General features: G+C 42.2%; 1 protein-coding gene and 1 pseudogene across 16 annotated transcripts in view; one reads left to right on the top strand and one right to left on the bottom strand.

Moving 5' to 3' along the window:
• Positions 1-18,051, top strand: part of NFIA (nuclear factor I A) — a 373,774-nt gene that overhangs the window by 210,277 nt on the left and 145,446 nt on the right. The gene's annotated exons all lie outside the window — the stretch shown is intronic.
• On the bottom strand, positions 4,566-17,579 carry LOC118354879 (peroxiredoxin-2-like; annotated as a pseudogene).

Raw genomic sequence — 18,051 nt, 5'->3', positions numbered from 1 at the left:
CGAAATGCATCTCTCATGCCTTATAACATCTCTGTTTATCTTGTGTAGTGTGTGTGCAATATGAGCTCTCCATAAAAGCCTGCTCCAGGGGAGATCATAAGTGATGTCATCCGTATTCAGTGGGCCTCCGCTTAGAGCATGAATTTCCCAGCCCATATTTTCCTATGTTCAGTGCTTAGATGGCCAGTCAAGCAGCTTGCAATTTTGCTTACTGGATTGAGGGTGGGAAGTATGCCTATAATACCTGGAGGCGGGGGTGGGTGTTCATGATACCGGGGGGTGGGGGGACTGTGATACCTGGAGGGGGGTGCCTATGATACCAGGGAGGGAGGGCCTATGATACTTGGTGGGGGGGGGGTTTGCATATGATACTGGGGGGAGAGGGCGTGCCTATGATACCTGGTGGGAGAGTGCATATGATATCGGGGTGGGGGAAGGTGTGCCTGTGATATAGGCAACACAGCAAGATGGTTTTTCTGGCAAGACATGGGAAGTTTGCTGCCAAGTGAGGGAGGAAAGTTTTTCCCCAGGTCTTGGCCAGGAGTGGCAGGAGTTCAGGCTGCACATTTGATAGTCTTCCCTTTTTGCCGCCACCACTGTCCTCATCTGCCTGTAGTCGTCGGTTTTCCTAGGTGTAGCACTCCAACAGAAGACGGTATGTGAGTCAGAACCAGGTGTGACTAGTCAAACTGTGAGAGATGTGCAGGTTATGTGGCAAAACTGACTTAGACATGAAAAGATCTTTGTGCCATAAGAGGCTGAGCAAAAGGAAGGAATGCAAGAATAAATAGAAGTAGGCTCTGTGTAAGCATGTAAGCAAGTACACATGTGAAAAGAAAGGCCAACTAATAATTCTAATAAGTAACCTATACTTTATGGGAAAGCATAAATGTAAGACATGATGTCTCTCTTGCTCACTCTTCTTTTTCATGATCTTGTAGGGTCTATCTAGAAAGTGGGTAAAATTTGAGGAAGGTGATGGGTTTGATAACTTCACTTACTGGAGGAACTGTTTTTTGAAAGGAAGAGAGGGTGGCCCTCCAATTTGAACTTCGACAGGTGCATGGGTAAAAGAGGGATTGGAAACCGAGGCCAGAGCCTTGACTTTGTCACTTATCTGGCCGTGAGATGCTTTTAAAACATTCAGATGCACTTGGGAAAGGGTACTTAACCTCTCTGTGCCTTAGCTTCTTCGTCTATGAAACGGGACTACTGATTCTTGCTCTTCTTGCTGCCTAGAATTTAGTAAAGATATAATGAGGGGTTGCCTGGGTGGCTCAGTCAGCTAAGCATCCGCCTTCGGCTCAGGTCATGATCCCGGGGTCCTGGGATTGAGGCCCGCATCAGGATCCCTGCTCTGCAGGGAGTCTGCCTCTCTCTCTCTCTCCCTCTGTACCGCTCCCCCACACACACTTGTGCTCTCTCTCTGGCGTGCTGTCTCTCTTTCAAATAAGTAAAATCTTTAAAAAGAAAAAAAAGATATGATGAGATATCCGCAAACACTTTTTAAGAAATAGAATGAGGAATTCCTTCATTTCTAGCCCTGGTCTCCAGACAAATGCTAGGAGACAAAATTAGTATATTCCACATCTTTTTTTCAGTCAACCTAACAGTACTCGTTTTCAGGTGAATACGGTTACAAAGCTGTTGCATGGGAAATGAATGTTCCTCACCTCTGGAAGCATATTTTACCGTTTAGCCCACAACTTCTCTCCCATGCCCACAGAGTCCTAAGGACACTGAAAGGTATTCTTTCCATATTTATCATTTTTTCCCTTTATTCCCAAGCTAACCTAGAATTCTAAAATTTTCAAAGATAATTTTTAAAAATGTAAGCACCTAGAATTACCTCAAATCGCTCAAACAAATAAATGAAACTCACAATTTCTAATAATGACATTCCAGTTGATTCAGAATACATTTAAGGAATCTTTAGACGATGTTAGCATATTAGTGTTTGACCTCATTCTTAAACTTCCTTGAATCTATAGCCATTTTTCTTGTTTGTACTGAGTATATTCACTCCAGTGACATTCAGATACACTTTTAGTTGGCTTTTATTTCAGTTTTTCTTTTTCTGGGACAGTCAGCTTAGAGACAAAATAGGCTCAAGCCCAGCATGTTTATTGTTTTGGCAAAAAGATGTATTTCACTAGATGGTGAGGGTTATAGGAACACGATTGTTTCCAGTAATTCTTATGTGTGTTTAGTGGTCTTAAGTGGAAATATTAGTGTCTTCTTTCTTAAGCCACTGGTCTGAAAGATCTATCAAGCATAGAATTTAAATCTTTGGCAGATTATGTCTACAGTTTTAGAAGTTTTGAGCACCTTCTGATTCCAACTCTTACCTCTGCTTTTGAGTCTCCATTTCTATCCATTATGACCTCTGCCTACCAAATACTTGTGTCCTCAAGATATCAAAGCTCATTTTAAAAAAGAAAAAGAAAAAAAAATAAAAAGATAGGGCAGCCCGGGTGGCTCAGTGGTTTAGCGCCGCCTTCAGCCCAGGGCATGACTGGAGACCCAGGATCAAGTCCCACGTCGGGCTCCCTGCGTGAAGCCTGCTTCTCCCTCTGCCTGTGTCTCTACCTCTTTCTCTCTCTCTCTGTCTCTCATGAATAAATAAATAAATAAAATCTAAAAAAAAAAAAAATGAAAAGATAGTAAGTTTCAAAGCATATGTCCAATATATATTGGGAGGGCTATGGTATGTTTGCCTTTTTATGCACTTTTCTGGTGGAACCAAATTTGTTCAGCCACTCTTCTCAGAAAAGTCTGAAACCGTGCCCACGTAGAGGTACAGCAGGACAAGCAAGAGTCAGTCATTCCCAAGACCTTGTTTTTTGCTTTGTGGTGCCTACCGAGGAGGCTATTTATAATCTGACATATATGACATAAATTGGTAGAGAAGAGCCTTCTTCGTTAAATGGTTCATTCATTTCACTGGCCTGATGCAAGTTATATGAACCACAATGAGTCACAACAATTACTCGTTTAATTCTTTTTTTACCCTGTATTCATCTAAAAGGTTTGCTCTATAAATATAAGACCTGTAGATAAAAGGTTTCTCTAAAAATCACTCTCTTTTCAAGATGTTTTCATTAGTTGGGATTCATTTAAGTGGGTTCTACGCTGCATACCATTAAAGGTGTGTGTAAATGTTTTTATTGGTTTCTTCCCTATCTTCCACTGTGATATTTCCCCTATCAGAGGCAGTGCCATTAACCTTAGCAGTGCTGAGTGTGATTGTCTTTCGATCAGCCCCATCATTGCAAACCACTGATCCATAGCTTACATTACTTAAACCACTGGTTCCTAAACAGAAAAATAGCCCCATTACCTTCCTTGGAATGGCGATAGCCTGTCTGAAAAATCCTTTCAAAAAGAAGAGTGAGCAAAAATACTTCCTACTTCCTTTGGGAATAGTCCTTTCTTTGATATAAATGTTGTAGTAGTAGACTGTAAGTGTCCTATTTTAACTATACACGAAACATTGATTGAGTGCCTGCTGCATTCAGGGTGCTGTGTGAGGTATATGGATGATACAAAGATGGTTTGGGTGCAGTCCTTTAAGAGACATGCTTTTTTTCTGCAGGTGATGGGCGTATATGCCTCTAATAATAATATAGGGTAGATATGCTACATGCTCTAAGAACAAAACAAAGTCTCCTGAGAAGATAGTAGAGAGAATGCTTTAATTCAGACTTCAGGGACAGGGAATGGAGAGTTGGATTTCACCCCAGCAGAGAAGAGTGAGGCACATTCCAAATCAGTAGAAATAGCCCCCACAGGCTCTGTGTGATCTAAAACTTTATGGTGAGCTTGGAAAAGAACCAAATAGTCTGGTATGGCTTGCAAAAGGTGAAAATGGGGGATGACAGGAAGGCACAGTGTGCACAAGTATGACCTTCATGTTTTAGCTTTACCTTTTCGGTTCTCCTTGCAACATAAATCAAAGATGCTATCAGTTCACACACATGGCAGACTCTCACTGTCATTAGAGTTCATGTCTTAATCCCACCCCATCATTCACCCAGAATGTTGAAGACAGTATCGGATTAGGAACCCAGAAAACTGGGTTTCACTGCTGGCTTGGTTGTTAAGTAGCTGTGACCTTGAATAAGTAACTATTCTTCCCTGAGCCTTGATTTCCTTTTCTGTAAACCAGAATAAAGATAGTGCCTACCTCATAGTTGTTAAGAGCTTAAATGAGATCATGCATAAAAGGCATTTAGCGCAGTGCTCTTGGCATCTAGCTAGTGCCCCTCAAAAATGGAAACTACTAATTTTCAAAAATATTTTGACACCTCATCTCCCATCTTTTTTTTTAATCTGTCCTAATACTTTATTCGTTACCTTTTGGCCTGCGCCCAGCTAGATGGGCTCTAGGGAAGGGCTCACCATTCATCAGCTCCCAACTGGGAGAATGAGAAGGCCTTGACCAAGCCCTCCAGGGTCATGGACTATGAAGTTTTAAGGGGGCAAGTCTGGCCTTTCCTGGGTCAGCATGGGGTATCCAGGTAGGGGCGTAGGTGGGGGCCGACAGCTTTCCGCCTGTCTGCAGTCTAGTTGTGTTTGGAGAAGTATTCTTTGCTGTCGTCCATGTTAGGCTTGATTGTGTCACTGCCTGGCTTCCAGCCAGGCGGGTAGACTTCCCTGTGCTCATCCGTGTACTGCAAGGCCTGAATCAGTTGCAGAACTTCATCCACAGAGTGCCCCACAGACAAATCATTGACAGTGATCTGGAGAGGGACACCTTGCCATCGATGATAAAGAGGCCCCTGTAGGCAATGCCCTCATCTTCCTTCAGCACACCATAATCTTCGGATAAACTTCTAGTTACGCAGCCAGCAGGGGATGTTCAGGGGGCCTCCGTCCTTCCTGGGAGTGTTGATCCAAGCAGGTGGGTGAACTGAGAGTCCACGGAGACCCCAGCATCTCACAGCGCAGCTTGCCGAAGTCTTTGGCATGCTCGCTAAAGCCAGTAATCTCCATTGGGCAGACGAAGGTGATGTCCAACGGGTAGAAAAAGGGGACCAAGTATTTCCCTTTGTAGTTGCAAAGCTTCGCCTCCTTGAAGATGCTGTCCACCACAGCAGTGACCTGGAAAGGCGCAATGGGCTTTCCGATGTGTGCCTTGCCAGAGGTCATGACTGCAAGCTGCATGGGCAAGGGCAGCGCGCACAGGTTGGCAGATGCACGAATACCCTCATCTCCCATCATAAATGAACTGGAGTTTATTTTAGTTATTGATAACTTATAACACACTGAGGGAAAAATCCCTCTGTTCAGAGTGGGTGCATTAATTTGAAAAGAAGATCCCAACTATTTCCTTTCCTATAAAAAGCACTCTAGGTGAGTGCCGACTTCTATTTGTAGAAGAGGCATTTTGCAGATTTGGAGATCTAAGGCTTAGAAAATTGGACTTTCATGCGTATCTAAGATAATTTCTAATAGAGCTATTTTTCATCCAGTGGGTTTATAGAAGCTAAGAGAAGATAGTCTTCTCTAGTTATGTACTAAGTGCTAAAGTTTTCCTTACATGGTTCCATCCTTTCTCAAAAGGCTCTAAAGATCCCTCACATCGCTGTTAGCATTTACTGCCGCTACCATAGCAATTTTGCATCTTGATCTTTTCATTGATTCATATTTTACCTTCTATTTAGATCTTTGAAGTTCTTTTCTGAACTTTGAAAAGACATAAGAGTATGACAGCTTGACCTGGCTCTGTCTTAGGCTATGGAGAAGAGATTAACTTATGTTCCAAAACTAGGGTGTTACCTCTTTAATTTTTCTTTTAAATTTAATCTCTGTGTCTGTAAAAATTAAAGTTGTTGGGTTTTTTTTTTGGTTTTTTTTTTTTTTTACTTAAAGCACAACCTTTAAGAAAAGCATTTTTGTTAAAGGGAACTCTTAATGGGGAGAAGGAGAGATAACAAATTTGAAGAGAATGTCTGGCAGCACAGACTTCTGCAAGTTTGAGGCGCTTGGTGAAATTTCAAACAGTCCAAATGGAAAATTACCCAGTCTGTTTCCTCAAGATAGACTTGTTTGTACAGCTACTCAAAGTTTAAATGGCAGAACAGTAGGTACACACGCTGTACTTATAAGCTGTGTTTGTATTACAATGCTGTGTTTTTAACCTCCTTTGAATTTGGAACACAGGCTGGTTAATGTCTTAGTTCTGTGCTTCCTGGATTATTAGGGAATAGCTCGGTTGTATTTAATAACCAGAAAGAAAAGAAAAAAATAGGCAAATAACTCTGCTAAAAATATCTCTCATCTCTTGGGTTTTTTCTTCTGTTTTATAGGGAGACTATTTAAAAGTTAGATATTAAGTCCCAGTCTCATGAGACTGAAGAGTGTTCAAATAGCTGAGGGTTTTCTTGAGTATCCTTATTTTGTAGAGACCCAGTGAAGGAACACACAGGACAACTTGAATTCATGAGAAGATCTGGTGCATCTCTGATAATCATGTTTTATATGATTATGGGCAATGGTAATAATAGCTAACATTTGTATTATCCCTTGGAGTTTTGCAGAACACTTTCCTATGCATTATCTTCTTGCCTATCTTCTTCTAAGTATAATTACATGATATTCAAATCGGTCTCTCCCCAATTCACTGGAGCATGAGTAATAAATATAGTGAATTGTAAAAAACTGACACATGTCTAAAATTTTGGAGAACAAGGCCATGAAAAATTAGAGTCCATGAAGTCTAAATCCTCATTTGTACTTGGTAAAATAATATTATAGAAAATGATATTGAAATGTAATACAACTATTTCTGTATATTAGTAGTTAGCTCACAGAGATTTATAGAACGTGTTACAATAATTTCTCTACAGTGAATGATCCAGTACAACCAATTTTATTTCTGTTTCATGTAATAGTTCTTTCCCATGAAAATAAATATACTATTAAATTGTGATCTTTCTGGGGTGCCTGGGTGGCTCAGTGGGTTAAATATCTGCCTCTTGATTTCTGCTCAGGTCATGATCTCAGGGTCATGAGATCGAACTGTACATGGGGCCCCCCATAGGGCTCCACACTCAGTGGGAAGTCTGCTTGAGATTCTGTCCCTCTCTCTCTGCCCCTCCCCCTGCTTGTGCACGCTCTCTCTCTCTCTCAAATAAATAAATAATAAATCTTTAAAAAAAGAAAAACTAGAGGTGCCTGGGTGATTCAGTTGGTTAAGCATCTGCCTTCAGCTCAGGTCATGATCTGAGTCCTGGAATGGAGCCCCGCATTGGGCTCCCTGCTCGGCGGGGAGCTTACTTCTCCTTCTTCCTCTGCAGCTCCCCCTGCTTGTGCTCTCTCTCTGTCAAATAAATAAATAAAATCTAAATAAAAAATAAGGGGATCCCTGGGTGGTTCAGCAGTTTAACACCTGCCTTTGGCCCAGGGTGTGATCCTGGGACCCCGAGATCGAGTCCCATGTCAGGCTCCCTGCATGGAGCCTGCTTCTCCCTCTGCCTGTGTCTCTGTGCCTCTCTCTCTCTCTCTCTCTCTCTCTCGAATAAATAAATAAATAAAATCTTTTTTAAAAAAGAAAGAAAGAAAGAAAAAAAGAAAGAAAAGAAAAGAGAAGAGAAAAGAAAGAAAAGAAGAAAGAAAAAAGAAAAGAAAAGAGAAAAGAAAAGAAAAAAGAAATCTTTCTAATTACCAGGCTGACATAAAGGCGTGTGTGTATGCGTGTGTGCATAGTTTGTATGTATGTAATCTGTGTATATATAATAGCTCCATTTTGGAAAAATCAAATGGCTTATAAAGAATAAGTACAGTAAAATGGAAAATATAAACAAGTTTTAAAAATGAGGGTTGGGAAATATATAAATTAAAATAGCAGAAAGGCAAAATCAGAGAAAAAACTTGAACAAAGATTCTACAATATAGATCTACATAGTTAATAACATTGAGATATGTTTGGTTCTGTATTTCCTGGCAGCCAAAGGAAAAAGAGGAATATACAGGACTAATTATGTGATTCTTACTACCCATAACATGATACACAGCAATTCCTCAAAGAGAGAAAGTGTTACCTGGCACACAGTTCTGATATTTCCATGTAGAACTTCCAACAGGGGGACACGGAGTTGCTCCAGTGACATTCAAAGCCATTAAAGTTGATGCAGTAGAGGATTTGTTAAGATAGCTTCTTTTAAGGGCCTACTAACTAGAAGCTGAGAGCCTAATGCAAATGTGTAACTCAATAAAAATAATTTTGAGTGACCCATGAAGGTAATTTGCTTCCAATCCATCAAGAAATTTATAAAAGAGAAATTTACATGATGATCTTTACAAAGTCTACACAAGGAGGTAGATCTCATAGCCTTCAAATGATTTTAGATATTTCTCACAGCTAGACTTTTGATTAAAGCTGAGCCATAAACAATTCCCATTGATTTTTTTTTTAAAATAACCAATACTTGCTTAGAGACTGGATCCATATACTTTACACAGTAGACAAGCAGAGTTGGCCTCACAGGCAGAAACTGTGCTTTTTAGGAAAGGTCTTGCTGGGGTAAAGGGAGAACAGGTATTTGCCCTTGTGATTATTTTCAAAAATTCCGTCTGTAGTATCTTCCCAATGGCTTGAAGATCTAGTTAGCAGTGAATAAAATCTGTTGTTGGCTAAAGAGAAACATGATTTAGAATGCAGAGCCTTTAGAGAGAGAGTGAAAACATGCTGATTTAATTCTTTTCCAAATAGAAATGATTGATATCAGATTGTTGTCTGAAAGCACTTTCCCCAAGTGGAAAGAACTTTGGGTTCTTTGGGGAAAGGGGTTGGTGAAAAGGTATGTTCTGTTGAGGCCAGCTCACCTACAATTGTAAGCAAACACCAGTGCTTCTTCCAAAGGTGCTTGTTGGCAGTCCTCAGCCTCTCCTGGCCTAGTCACCTTTTCTTTGAGTTCCACCCATAACTTTTGTCTGAAAGAGAACTTTCTTTTTTTTTTAATAATAAATTTATTTTTTATTGGTGTTCAATTTGCCAACATATAGAATAACACCCAGTGCTCATCCCATCAAGTGCCCCCCTCAGTGCTCGTCACCCAGTCACACCCCCCCCGCCCACCTCCCCTTCCACCACCCCTTGTTTGTTTCCCAGAGTTAGAAGTCTCATGTTCTGTCTCCCTCTCTGATATTTCCCACTCATTTTTTCTCCTTTCTCCTTTATTCCCTTTCACTATTTTTTACGTTCCCCAAATGAATGAGACCATATAATGTTTGTCCTTCTCCGATTGACTTACTTCACTCAGCATAATACCCTCCAGTTCCATCCACGTCAAAGCAAATGGTGGGTATTTGTCATTCTAATGGCTGAGTAATATTCCATTGTATACATAAACCACATCTTCTTTATCCATTCATCTTTCGATGGACACCAAGGCTCCTTCCACAGTTTGGCTATTGTGGACATTGCTGCTATAAACATCGGGGTGCAGGTGTCCCGGCATCTTGCTGCATCTGTATCTTTGGGGTAAATCCCCAGCAGTGCAATTGCTGTGTCATAGGGCAGATCTATTTTTAACTTGAAAGAGAACTTTCTGAAACATTTACAATATTACATGAACATGCTACTGTTGCTAAGGACCAGAAGGGTTATTCACACAAGGGAGAGTGTGGTAGGTGTGAAGGTATGTGTTTTGACAACTGCCATTCCCCCATACAGTGATCAGTTTCTCTTTTGACCCTGTCCATCCATTGCAGAGAGGTGTGGGCTAGTGTTGGATGCTTGGGATGGGAAGTCTAGAAAGGTCTTTTGTTCATAGTAAAAACCACATGGGATTCAGGAGTATTAAATTGTTGAGTTTGTATATCCTGATATTGAACTTTTAAGCATAACAGAACAAAAAGAGGGTTTTGTTCTCCAAATACCCAGCTCCTAGCTGTGGTCATTTTTTAGTACGTCACCTCAAACTGATGTCACCAGAGAGCAGCTGGGAGGTCCCGGGACAGTGCCTAAGTGGGAATATGCAGCAATGACGAGGGAAAACTTAGTTTCTAAGAATTTTGTCTTTTTGGAAACCCCCTTAGACTAATGACAGAAGAAAAAACATGTGGTGTGTGTTGAGTTGATCATTCCCCAACAGGATGTTTTATTTTTTTGTGTTTAGTCTTCGTCCATAGTAACAATTAGAATGGACGCATCAAAAATCAAATATGCAGGCCTTGTGACCTATCTTGTAATCAAATTAGTTTGGGGGCAGGAAAATCTAGCTACGTAATAGTCTTATTAGATGTTCCCAAACATTTTATTGCAATATTTTGGAAAAAACATCTACAAACAAACCTAAGTTTTCAATGTGTTTCCTATTCAATCCATATTTTGTTTTTGGAAGATTAATTAAGCTCTATGTTTATAATTCCTTAGTTATTTTAATTCATCAAAAAATGCTGCCTTTTGAGAAACCCATGTCAGCATAGGAAGATTATGCTTTGCCCCAAAAACATGTTCCTGGAAAGGGGGATATATCTTTAGTACACTCACTACCCACTCCCAAATGTTCTCCAAACTTTAAAAATATTTTTGAAACTTCAAGCCGTTACTCTTCATTTGTTTCTAGTGATATTGAAATAAGTTTTTTCTGGGGCGCCTTGGTGGTGCAGTTGATTAAGTGTCTGACTCTTGATTTCTGCTCAGGTCATGATCTTAGGGTCATGAGATCGAGCCCTGCGTCAGGCTCCATGTTCAGTACAGAGTCTCCTTGAGATTCTCTCCCTCTCTCTTTACCCCTCCCTGCCCCCACACTCTCACTCTTTCTTTCTAAAATAAACAAATATTTTTTAAAAAAAGTTTATTCTGATGATCACAGTTGCTACCATTGAGTGACTAAAATGAGCTGAGCACTATGTATTCTTTTCATTTTCCTAAACTATCTTTTTATCGATGAGTAGACTGAGGCTCAGAGATGTCAGATGCCTTATACAAGTCAATGGCTACTAAGCACCAGAACATAATCATTCCTTCCTTCAACACTCAAGAAATATTGAGCACTTACTTTGTGACAGAGACTTTTCTAGCTACATAGGCTACATCAGTGAATAAAGCACCTAAACTCCCTGCCCGCCAAGGAGCTTCCATTCTAATTAATGGAGACAGAGAATCAAAATATAATGTAGTGTGCCAGATGGTGAGAAGTAGTGTGGAGAAAAATGAAGAAAAGGAAGATAAAGGGGGAGTCAGGGGTAGGTTGTATTCTGAAAAAGATGGCCACAGATGCGTTAACTGAGAAGTTAACATTTGAGCAAAGCCCTGAAGGAGGTGAGGGAGTAGGACGTGCAGATATATGGGGGAAGAGTAGGGTAGATGGGGTGCAGTGAGAGAGGAGGAGCACAGAAGGGCTGGACAGAGGCACAGTTCATGCAGGACCATGGTTCTCAAACTTTAACTGCACCAGAATCACTTAGAAGTCTTATTAAAGCTTTTATTTGTTTAGAGAGAGAGAGAGCGCGCGTGCGCACACAAGCAGGGGGGAGGGGCAGAGGGAGAAGGAGAGGGAGAGAGAATCTCAATCAGATGCTCCGCTGAGTGCGGAGAGCAACACAGGCTCGATCTCACAACCCTGAGACCATGGCCTGAGCCAAAATCAAGAGCGGGATGCTCAACCAAATGAGCCACCCTGGCGCCCCTTGGAAGTCTTGCTAAAACACACTGTGGAACACTTCTCCTTCTGTTTCTGATTCAGAAGTTTGTATTTCTCCCAAGGTTCCAGATGATGCTGATGCTGCTAGTCCAGGGATCACACTCTGAGATCCACTGGGTCTGTTGTAAGAGTCTGGCTTTTCCCACCAGTTGCATGGCTGTTGTTGGCGTGTTGTGAGTACAAGAGAGAGGTCTCTATGCTCGCGAGAGTACAGTGTAGGGGACAAGGGCAGAGGAAGGGACACCGATTAAGGCCCTACCACAGCAATCCAGATAGGAGATCATGTTGATATCACTAAGCTGTGTTCTCTCTCCATTCGGAGTCTCTTTGAGGTTGTCCTCTAAAGACAAACTTTCTAAGTGTGAGTTGTGTTCAACCTAAAATTCCTTTGGCTAAATCTTTAGCTTCGGTAAGTATTTGAGTTTCCCTTCACAGAGCTGCTAGTCAACAAGTTTCTGAAAAGGATAGAAAAGATGGGGGAGCTCAGAGTTGAGAACTCTTCCGAAAGAGCTGACAAGGCTCTGCCTAGGAACTGGAACTTTGTAAAGAGATCGTTAAGGTGCGAGTGGAGATGCCAGTGAGGATGGTGGGTGGGAGGGAACCCAAACTTGGCCTTCAGCTTCTTGCCACTGTGTCTACGAGCTGATCCTTGGTAGGACGGGAAAGGTGGAAATTCCCAGCTTCTCAAAAGAAGTGTTGTTTAGGGTGCCTGCACAGGCTCCCTGGGACAACCCACATCTGTGAGGGTCAAATAAGGAAAGAGGGAACTGAAAGGTGACATCGCCTTTGCTTCCTTCCTGATACACAAAATGAGGGGAGCAGCAAGGAGAAAGAAGTTTGAGCTTGGAGCCACCAGCCTCCAATGAATAACTGTGCAACTTGGGCCTGGTCCCTTAGTCTCATCTGCAAATGGGAGTCACAGTGGTGCTTGTCTGCTTGCAGGGGTTGAGGGAGCATACTCATCAAATCTCAGTGGTAGCTGTCATTCTTATCACAATGAAATTTAAGTAAGTTTCCATCGACTTTTCAAATCCAACATTTCGTGGTCCCTTACACAAAAATGGTATAGTGTACAACTAGGGAAAGGGGGAAACCATGGAAATGCCATGGATGTTGAAGTACATAGTGGATGTGGGAGAGCGCGGAGCCATAACCGCTGTGAAGGAGGGAGGAGGAAGAGAAGACAGGTAGAAAGTAGAAATATAGTGGAGATTGGGAGGGAGAGGTGTTTAAGATAGAGAACCAGAAGAGGCAACATAAAAAAAAGAGGGAAATGAGGAAAAAATGGCAAGGTGGGAAGAATCAGAAGGTCATGAGACTGCTTAGCAGGGCAGAGAGTAACCCCAAGGCAACCATCAGGGCAGATGTCCCTTTTGGAACCTCCATGACACACAGGAGGGCCACTGACTGGTGCTGCAGAAGTCTACAGTTCTGAGGGGCCACAGAAAACAGCAAGACAGGTATCGGAGAGGTTGCAAGTTAGACTTTGGAGACTTCTTAAGTGTGGTGTCTGTGCCATGTAGACTCATGAAATATGATATCCATGCAGACCTCTTAGCTGAGAACCTGGACAGTTTCTACCAGTCCCCATGAGAGCACACGAGGACCAGGATTCCTTCTGCACATCCTGGGGCTGAGTCCTGTGTGACCTGCTCCTCCAATGGATGGGAATGACAAGGACCACCACCACCATCCCTTTGGGGCCTACCCTCTTAATACTTAATGCTCAAATGGGCAGCATTGATTGTGTTTAGCAGATGCAGACTGTGAGGCTTAATTTGTTAAAGGGGTATGGGTACTCCAGCCTGGCTCGAAAGGACTGTCTTTCTATGAGCAAGAAACTATCTTCTGATGGTTTTTAGGAACTTATTACTCAACCTTTTTGCTTCTCTCAGTTCTCTGGCTCTCTGCCTGCCTGCCTTTTGACTCTTTCACTCTTACACCCTGGAATTGTTCTTGAATAGAAACTATGAGATTTGGTGTAGAATTTCTTTTTTCCCTCAGCTGTTGTTTCTAAAATGTTTTCTCCCTGTCATCCACCTCTTCTTTACCACTTGGCATTATTGATTACTCAGGTTACCTACACAATGATCTTGTTCTCTGAATCACCTGGTCTGTGGAGGTTCTTTGCTGGCCCCACCCAACCTCACAAACATAGTGCCCACATTTTGGTCTGGGAGTCCTGGAGGCATTGTCCCATAGGATCAGCAAGTCCATACACAGCCGAGTATTGTCTTCTGTGTCATGTCAAGTTATACAAAACCCCTGGACTGTAAGAAAAGTCATCCTAGGGCTAACGTTCAGGAAGTATTCCCCTCCTAGTGTGTCTTTCTGGGCATCATCCTTTTCCAACTCATCTCCTCTTCATCTACCAACATCTGGCACACTACCATACACACAGAAGTTCAGAAAGTATTAGGGTGACTCATGGAGCGTGGATTACCCATTTTAGACAAAAGCACTGTCTTTAGGAAAAACCTCTGGTGGGTGGTGTGTGCACAGAAGGATCAGTGCATTTTATAATAACCACACCGCCATCCAACACCAGAAAATGTGATTAAAAAAAAAAAAACATAATGAAAATCAGTCACCTGGATAAGTGTGTTGAGTGATCAAGTGAATTGGCTGTGATCTATAAAGAATCATTTCCAGTATGCAGGTCTGATCCTGTTTCCTTTTTGCGCTTTTACTGAGTTGCTCTGGGGTAATACCAATGGGAGTGTTTGCCCATACAGTGGAGTTGGCAGTTGAGTCACCTGTTTGTGATAGCTAAACTTTTACGAACCCTTAGCAGTTCCATTTGCAGGCATCTTTAAAGATTCCAGATTTTCCCAAGCCTTTTGTGGTAATAGCTGATGCATCAGAAGTAGAACTGGGAGCTATTCTTTGTCAGGAGTTAGGAAATATAGGCAGTCTTGTCTTCCCTCTAAATGTAAGTTGTTGTTGTTGTTATTATTATTATGTCAGCAGTGAAGTACTCCCTGGAGAATGGAGATACAGCATCACAGGGAGAGCGTGCCTTGCTGTGGAAAGAGGCAGTAGGAGGAAGATGATATTATCTTGTGGTAATGAATTTACCTTTATGACAGATCATTATCCCCTTCTGTAGCTGAACCGGATGAAGGACAAGTCTAACAGAATAACCTAGTGGTACTTGGAATTTATTGGCTTTAAATTTTTCAGCTGGAAGAATGCAATAGCAACCAGGTTATTTCTATAGGAATGTTGCAGAGGGGGACAGAGATGAAGGAAGTCACATTTTCTTGCTAGTGATGGTAGAAAGCAGGGGGTGGTGACAGTCCTTTACAAAACAATGAGTGTGGGATGTCTGGGTGGCTCAGTGGTTAAGCATCTGCCTTTGGCCCAGGGCTTGATCTTGGAGTCCCTGGATCAAGTCCCACATCTACTTCTTGCATGGAGCCTGCTTCTCCCTCTGCCTGTGTCTCTGCCTCTCTCTCCCTCTCTCTCATGAATAAATAAATAAAATCTTAAAAAAAAACAACACATGAATGCAGTTTCTCATATACGTTGCCATTTCGGTGTTTGAGTCACAGGACTAAATGAGTGGGGAAAAAAGCATAGGACATTGTCATCGTCAGTAATGGAAATTGCTGGAGGTCTTACTGTTATACTATAGGAAAAGAGCAAAGATTTATTTTTAAAAAGAAGGAGATGAGCAGCCTGGGTGGCTCAGCAGTTTATCGCCGCCTTCAGCCCAGGGGGTGATCCTGGGGTCCCCAGATCAAGTCCCGCATCGGGCTCCCTGCATGGAGCCTGCTTCTCCCTCTGCCTGTGTCTCTGCCTCTCTCTGTGTGTGTGTGTGTCTCTCATGAATAAATGAATAAAATCTTTAAAAAAAATAAAAAATAAAAAATAAATAAAATAAAAAGAAGGAGATAAGATTCCCTTCGCAGGTGTGTATAATCTGAGGTCATGCTTTAACGGCTGCATGTAACATAGAGCCATCGTGTATTAGTGAGCTGGGGTTGTAGTTTTGCATGGAGGCAAGCTGTGGTATCAAGAAGTAGGTATCTTGATGGGACAGGGGTAGGCTTTAAATCATCTAGGACTGTATCCTGGCTTTGTCCTTTACTTAGTGTGTGACCTCAAGCAAACCACCTCAACTTTCTTAGTTTTCTCAGTTAGGAAGCTAGAAGTCAACACCTGGCTCACATCTTTCCTGTATGCTTTAGCATCAAGCACCTACTAAGTCTCCAGTAAATGATCATTTTTGGTGTTTCTGCCATTCTTGCTACTGCCTGGAATAAGGAGGCCTGGTGTGACACTCTATGCTAGATTCCAAGTGGGGCCCACATCTAATTATTTTGAATGATCAAAAATCAGTATTGATGTAAAGCTCCTCAAATCCAGCATTGCTACCGGAGCCATGAGGAATCCATCGCATTGGATTGGTAATCCATGCTATAGGGTCAGACTCTCAAACCATTTCCATTTGCACAATCATCAGGAAAGACAGATACCAAGTGTGCATTATCTCTCTCTACACACTCCATGGAGTTTTCCTCATCTTTCCTGTCTTTCCTGTAATTTCCAGCTGATCTCTAATACTCTGTGCATCATGTTGACTATGTGGAGCCTAGCACCAAAAACTCTATATTGAGGGGCTTTGCCAGAGTTGGATACAAAGAGACCACCGAGCCGTGTTCCCTACGTTTGCTCCTGTGAATCTGGGAACCTTATCTCCTTCTTCAGTATCCATGTCCATTATCTTTCATTTTTGGCAAAATGAAAACCTTCTCCCTATGACCTCACCAAAATAAAACCTTCCTGACCCACAAATCTATATTATGATTTTTCCTTACTTAAATCTTCTCATTTCGGGGCATGTTCTCTCTCTCTTTCCCTTCTCCCCCCGCCTTTTTTTTTTTTTTTTTAACTTTTTCAACCATGAGAGAGAAAAACAGGAAAATTCACACGAGAGTTTACATACCTAAAGACTTGGTTAGAAGTTCCCCTGAGTTCAGGGAGTAAAAGAACTTTCAAAGCATAGAAATTTAAGTGAATGCTTCCTTCTTCTCTTCTGTTTTGTAGAATGACTGCACAAAATAGAAGCAATTGCTTCCCTTTTATTTTTTAATAAAGCAGAAGCCTGTTTTCAAATAAGTACTTGAATTTCCCTTCGCAGAGCTGCTTGGAATACATAAGAATACCTAGAGAGCTTTACCATGGCAGAGATGTTTTACAAAGGAAGACCCAGTTGGAGTTGCTCAGTCAAGATGTGTCTTGGGTGAAATGTTAATCAATTCAGCACATCCTTGTGTTTTGGAAACCTCTTTCCTGTGCTGGGCTGGTGGCCACATTATCTGGTAGTATAGATGCAGTATTAGACTTTAACAGGTCTGTTGCAGCAAGTATGCGATCATGGTGCAACAATAGGAAAAGACCACTGGAAATGGAGCAGCTCCACCTCCTTCCAGTTAGAACTGTCATTTTTACCTTCTGTCTGATTACATTACTATGAGCCTGCTACCCCTCAGGAGCTGTGCAGTGCTTCAACCAAGCTTAGATGGAGCGGCAGTGCTTGCTGCTTTTGGTATCAGAAGTCAGTGGAGGCTGCCCTCTTTGTCAAGATTCCTGGGGAGGAAGTGTCTTACTGCCTTTTAGTGTGTATGGGGGATACACGAAGGGGGAATTAGAGATGCTAGGTATCTTGTAATGCTCTGGATAGTCCTGCTTGATAAAGATTTATTCTGCCCAAGATGCCGCGAGTGTCCCCATGAAGTAAGGGCCCCCAGACTCTTCAGTCACATCAGCATTTCCAGCTCCTAGTTACAGCCCTCATCAGCATTTGAGCCACCTGCTCTCTTTCCTTCCTCTTTTTTCTCCTTTCCTCTTTCTCCTCCCCTCCCCTGCACTCCCACCTCCCGCTCTCTCTCCTATCCTTTCTTCCTTCCTTCCTTCCTTCCTTCCTTCCTTCCTTCCTTCCTTCCTTCCTTCCTTCCTTCCTTCCTTCCTTCCTTCCTTCCCCTGAATCTCCTGTACCTCCTTCAATAGACAAAACAAGTGTCCCCGCCTCTGAAGCCTTCCAAACACCCCCATATATTTTTAGGGGCTACTTCCTCTGTGCTGGCATTGCCTTTAAAATACATGACTCCATCCTGGGAGTGATCCGCTGCATGATGTTCCCACTGTTCTGTGCCCGTATAAGTGCCTGGTGGGCAGGTGCCTGGTCTTCTTCTCTGTATCCCCAGAACTCACACAATCCTGGCAAACTGCAGGCTCTCCATTTCCGTGGAATAAATGGATGAACAGTAGGTGTTCGGTTAGTATTGCATTGCATTTTCTGAAAAAATATGCATACTGTGCTGGAGTTGAGTAAAATTTCAGTCACTGCTTCTCAGCCTCAGCACTACTTATACTTTGGGCGGCTGCTTCC

Source organism: Canis lupus, chromosome 5 (assembly GCF_003254725.2).
Source record: "Canis lupus dingo isolate Sandy chromosome 5, ASM325472v2, whole genome shotgun sequence".
In the NCBI taxonomy this organism is placed as follows: domain Eukaryota; kingdom Metazoa; phylum Chordata; class Mammalia; order Carnivora; family Canidae; genus Canis; species Canis lupus.
The sequence above is the reverse complement of the archived record's forward strand: the minus strand, read 5'-3'. Positions and strand labels throughout refer to the sequence as shown.